Consider the following 6,524-nt stretch of genomic DNA (forward strand, 5'->3'; position numbering starts at 1 on the left):
TTCAAACATGACATTCCTGTTATATTGACAATTTATCACCTCATAGTGGGAAAGGTTTCACATTATAACAAACAGTGTAAAGATTTTTTTTTTTAAAGTTAGTATGTTATGATAAGATAAGACTAAACTAAGGAAATTCTTGTGCCAAGATGAGAGTTTTACAATATATAACAGTACAGAGAATACAACAATACAGTATTAACTCTAAATTATATGAAGTGAAGATTCAATTAAAAATATAATGGAAATAATACTTGAGACAGCAAACTCATACTAATCAAAGGTACATGTATCTTGGTATAATTTAAAATGAAAAAACAATAAATGTTTAACATTTTAACATTAAACAGATGTGGCAGCTTTATGCTTTGGTTAATTTACCGGCTTATAAATAAGTTTTTAAGGAAAGTTTAATTTTATTGCATCTCTGTAGTATGACATCAGGTTCAACAAATTAATAGTTGAATAGTTGAAACTGTGAATACAGTCAGCGTGCAAACAAACACTCAAAAAATCATATGTGATCATACAGATTAGACTAATTTACTTGAATTAAATTTGTTCCCCCTGTAAACATCCATTACAGATGAGAAATAGATGAGTGGTTATGACCAAAATCCCATTTCCACATTGAGTTAATTTCATATTTGGGCTGCAACATAAATTCTTTAATTCTCCTCCATGACTTTTCATGCACGGACCACATCCATGCGACAGAAGAAGCCTCTTGTTTTGTCTCAGCAGCTCAGAGTCATCCTCTTGCTCATTGCTCGTTCACCCTCCTCCATGTTTGTTTGTGTTGAGTTCGTGCAAAATGGCTGTTTGCATCTTGTGGAAGAATGCAAAGCTCTGAATGATGCTGGAAATGTGTGAATTGCGGCACAATGAAATAAACAATAGAGCATGATATAAAATGATTGCCTAACATCCTATTGCACAACCCTAATAAGAAATATAGTGTTTTAAATAATCAGACAAAACACTCATTCCCAGATTTCAGCAATTTCTTTAATTAGTACAAAGATATGATAAAAAAAACATGAATTATCCTTTAAGTGAGAGCTGAAATGAAATAAACAGCATTTAAGGTGCAAGAATCCCCAAACATGAAAAGACTTCATACATTTTTATAGACAATTTACTGACTCTCATCTCACTGTATTTATGATTTATGACATAATCTTGCTCTGTGCACAGTAACATCACCAAAAATAACCTTTAGCCAAAAAGAAATCTGAGCAGCAATGCAAACTTTGTGTGTTCATGTTCATTATTAAATGATGTGTGTTATTACCCCCATTAATCACTTCAAGCTGTTACGATGGCAGACAACAGAACTCCAACGTGATATCTTTATACGTCTTGTTTTGTCCAGCCAGCAGCCGAAAAAACCCAAAGATGTCGAATGCGTACTATAACAAAAAGAGCAGCATCATCACATTTGAGAAGCTTGAACAAGCAAATGTTTTGTGTTTTTGCAACACAAGCGATTTATTATTGAGCTGCCGTGATCTTAGGGGACTTACAACAGACATATTTTTAAAAAGAGTCAAAATTGATGTAGTGGAGGTCAAGAAATCCTGACTTTTAGTCCCCGGTGCGACTCCAAAATCACTGGATGCAGTATTTCCTATACAGGAACTTAATAAAGCAGAACCTGTCTTTCCACTTTTAATGGCCATTATTTCCAAACCTCCCATCTCCTGTTTGCACCACAGTCTGTCCGTTCATGTGCCTTTATTAGGAACCGACCCACAGCGGATCAGGAAGCCTCTGGGTAAGTGGTGTGGGATTTCCGACACACACTTGACCAATCCCAGTAGACAAGGCCAACTGAACAAATAAAGTAGACTTGGCTTTTTGGGAGGCAATTCCAGATGGAGGTGTGAAAGGAGGTGATGACAAATAACGATTATTTTGAATGGTAAAGCATTTAAACACATTCTAGTAGATCCAACAGTTAAGATTATGATCCGGTAGATGGACCAAATTTGGGATTTTTAAATTTTAAGTTATTTCAAACTTTGGGAAGCCTTGTCCAGAGACACGGATGAGTTTGTCCAACTATTCTCACATCTCGTGAAAAATTTCTATAAATGAACCCCCCCCCCAAGGTTCTTCCCTGATCATACCAAGGCACTTACCTGGTCCGAGACTTGGTATGATCCTCTGATGTAGACTCTGTGTTCCGAAGCACATGAAGCTGAGGGAAAAATAAAAGTGGTAAACCGGGGTCCCTGTTGTGCAGCATCTCTTTGTTTTGTAGTGCCGCTCTTTGAACTGCCATAACTGTAGTGGAATGAAAGCAGCTCATGCAAACGTCAAAGTGTTTGTGGCGTGTTGCTGTTACCGGTGTTTTGTTCATATTGTGCCAGCGTATTAAGCCATGAATCATGTATTCATGTTATTGCCACTCCAGGTAAACACTGCATGTTTTTGCCTTGGCTCCAGTTGGTCTGTGCATTGTTGGTGTGAGTGGGCTTTCCTTTCATCGTCCTTCATTCTGACACAACCGTCCTGAAAGTCGTTTATGTCAGACTGCCTGCTGAAATTAAATATTCCCTTTTGTTATCATGTTCCAGGATTTCAGTGTGTTTTTTTGTTTTTTTTGCACCCTCCCTGGTGCACACCTCAGCAAATCCCTCTCGGTTCCCTGAGACATCCCAGAAACCCCTTCTTCCCCCTGAGACTGACTCTGATTCCAATTATGAAGAAATATGTACAAGAGATGGGCGACTGTCATAGGTCCCATGGATATTTCCTTTTAATTAATTTGAGGCAGAAATTGGCAGCTCGGGCGTCACGACACTCATCGCGGCTCCCTGAAGTAGATCCAATTTTCTGTCTCAATAGGCATTAAATTAGCAAGAACATTTCCACCTTTGTCACCCCAGCACGCGTAATAAATGAAATACATTTGGCTACGTGATATAATGGAGTGCTAATAAATGACTTGCCGCCCGAGCAGGGCACAGGCAGCCGTTGGCAGGTGGGTCGTGTTCCCCGGCACCTCATCACGTCGGGGGAGTGTTAAAGAGAGACAAAATGTGCAGCAGGGCAGATTTGGTGACGTGCAAGTAAGGATGGAGACATTTTCACTTTCTGTGTGAATATTGTCATAATTTCCATGGATACTGTGGACAATACTGGAAAATAAAGCATCACTGAATGTTTCCTTTGAGATCTGGATATGACTCATTACTCCAGTGTGGGAATATGACAAGCTTGATTTTTGCCAGCACCGGTTCGGAGTTTATTATTAACGTTACGTCTAATTAGAAAATAATCCCGGCTGACCGATCACCTTTGAGAGTACGTCCTGAAATGTAACAATATGTTTTTGTGAAAAATGGCTCACCCACTGTTGATATCATTATCGCAGAGAAGTTTTGCTTTTGGGTGCAGGATTGTGATTAAAGTTTCCATCAAACCAAAGACACGCGGCAGCAACAGATCAATGAATTCTATTTTAAGAAGGTGAATTAATGTCCTTAAGAAAAACTCCAGCTCGTGTTTGAGAGTAGCACAGACGAACATGTTTCCAGCATTTTGACTTGGTTTGTGAAAAGTTTCTATCAGTCACAAAACTTTTATCAGCCCACATGTGACACGACACAAAGGGAATCTGACATTATTATAGAGATGCACCAACCTCAGCTATGACTATAATCAGTAGAAGAGGAGTCAGGAGCTCATTTGAGTGTTATTATATTGTTCATGCATGCCTCACCCTGACAAGCGACGTGCTTCCATCTCTGCAACACTTGCCACATTAGTGCCTGACTCTCATCCGCCCACAGACCGAGGTGAATTGCTCCACATATAGAACACCTACTCGGCATGATAGGAAGTGTCTCTCTATTGCTAAAGAAAGAAAGAAAAGTTTGAAATGTTCTGTTAAAGAACGTCCTCCATGTATGGTGCACACGGTGATTGCCATCTGTCCAAAAGGTTCACAGCAGGAGCAAGATGTGGGAATTTACAAAGACTTGTTCAAGACCCTTGATCTCCCGTCTCTTTCTTCTAAATCCTTTTGCTCACGGAAAAAAATAAAACTACAGGGTTTTTTTGGTGTATATGAGAATATATAAATGTGCCAAACATCAAGCAATCATCCAACTATACCACTGTTGATACCCAGGTCCACTTTCTTTCCCTTGTGATAAAAATTGGGGACATATTCGTATGTTTGTAAGTCGCACATGAAGAACGCAGCAGGAGATTGATGTCAGATCAGTCAGGAGAGGTATAACACACAGGAGGCAGGACATGGAGTATGAAAGAACATCTACACACCCGCTTCTTTTATATACATGGCTCCTCTTCTCCAACCTGAGATATTTGTATTCTTCACACAGGCCTGGATCTAGACTGCTCAGATGGGGGGGGCACCTTCACACAGTGATGAGCATTTTAAAGAACGTGTCACAGTATTAAAAGATTGATCCGTCCTTTTTATGAATCAATATCAGATCATTCAAATGATAATAGATCCGTTTAAAAAGTCAGTCAAATTATGACGGAGCAAATGAGATAAACATGATTGGCTTTTTCAAATGGCACAGAATAAAGTTGACCAGTTGGGTGGGCAGAGTAGAAATTTGGTTGGGGGACACACCCACTCACTTTTTTTCCAGAAATTGTCTTACTGCATTCTCACATAGTGAAAAGCACAGGCCCGAAACCTGGGAGGTAATTAAAAAGTTTTCTGGGGCCTGAACTCTGGTGCAGACATTTCATGTCTTCTGTCGCTTCTGTCCAGCATCTAAAGAGCTGATAAAGCTTGGATGTGCGTGCTTTTGTATACTTCCTGTTTTATTACCTGAGCACACTCTGGAGGATGTCTGGAGCAAGTGACTCAGATATTTGTGTTCTCACATCCAGGAAAATGCCCATATTTCATTGTCTGAAAGTAAAATAGTGGACCTCCAGGAGCCAATGGAACAAGTTTGTCGATCCACATTTTCCTAACGAATAGTTCTTCAGGGGGAGGTTTGATCACTGCCTCCAATTTGTGCCATTTTTGTTTCAAGTCGTTTGAGTCACAAATCGCCTCCAAATATCGTCAGGATTTCAACAATGTGACGACAATCTCTGCAACATTCTTTTCCCTTCTTGGAAGAAAAGTATAAAACTATTGCGTTTAATTCATCAGTTAGAAAAGCTCTCAACTTATTTTTAATAACTGCATAATTCCCCTGTTGCAGTGCTGTGTTCCCCCAGTAACAATGCACAGGCTCCATCTTAACCTCCATCCCTGTCATCACCTACTTCTGCGTTTTAATTGGCGGAGACTCTCGCAACCCTCCAACCCAGCTGTTTCCCCGCTGCATCCGGGAGCAAGAGTGGTGTTCCTCGCTAATTACCGCTGCTGTCTGCGATGATCTGTGACACAGCCGGCTCCCGCTGAATTACCCTCACCTCTCCCATTTACAGTATCTGTCAATAATCCCCCCTCATTATCATACATCAGTGGGAAAATCTGTGAAGCAAAGCAAAGGATTGACCGAAAAATGATGCTCTTTCAAGAGGCTCCCGCAAGACTAATGACTGTTAAAAAGCAATCAAGTGATAACAGCAGTTTGGGCAGTAGATCTCTGTGTTTTATTGCTAACGCCTGGTCCTGGCACCTCCGCTGTGTTAGATTACTGCTATGTAAATCACCTGAAGTGCTTTGGTATTGGAAAGCAGCAGATTTAAGGTGCTGGTGCGTGTGCTAAGTAGACAGTATCCCAATATTCGCAGAGGCCTTCATTTGCGGGACTAACTCTTGCTATTCATCAGCGTGTCAGTCTCTGTCGAGCCGGCTCCACATTCGGATGAGTTCACCGTGTGGAACAAATGAAATCCCCTCTGACTTGCATCTAAAATGCTTATTCTGGATTTCTGCAAAACTGACGTGCAGTGCGGCGTCGGGGAGTTCTGACCGAGCAGGAGGGCGCTTCTACTAACTTCCTGTTCTCTGCCTGTTCTTTCACTCCCATATTTCAATAAGTTGAGTTGCTTGCAGAGTGAACGTGGGCGTTAAAAAGCTGGAAAGACTTTGCAGCGCTTCACAGTGAATTTGGAATTGGGATATTTTTGTTAGTGATGTGTCAAGAAAGATATTTAAAGCCACTGGAGTTTGTATTTAGAAGTAAAAGTCACCAAGATGAAGTGTTTTAACAGCTAAATAAAACAGTAATATGTGTCTGTCCTGTATATTTTGCAGTTGATGACTGCTCACCCAGAACTGCTGTGAACAACGCTTGTCTTTTGTATTTACATGAGATTTCACTGCCCTCTGCTGGGTTTTGTTGTGTATTACACCCCCGGCTATGCAGTTCCATTTTAGGCAAAGTTGTAAACCAGTTAATCTTTAAAAAAAGTTTTACTCTACATTTTATTCATTGTAGGTTCTGATAAATCATATCAAACTGTATTCAGTCACATCCACTGCTGCTGTTCCCCAGCTTCAAAGCTCCGCTCGTAGGTTGGAATTCGAGCCTGTGGCCGTTAATATGCTTATTGCAGAAAAAAACTCT

This window comes from Paralichthys olivaceus, chromosome 22, assembly GCF_024713975.1.
Source record: "Paralichthys olivaceus isolate ysfri-2021 chromosome 22, ASM2471397v2, whole genome shotgun sequence".
NCBI classification, from domain to species: domain Eukaryota; kingdom Metazoa; phylum Chordata; class Actinopteri; order Pleuronectiformes; family Paralichthyidae; genus Paralichthys; species Paralichthys olivaceus.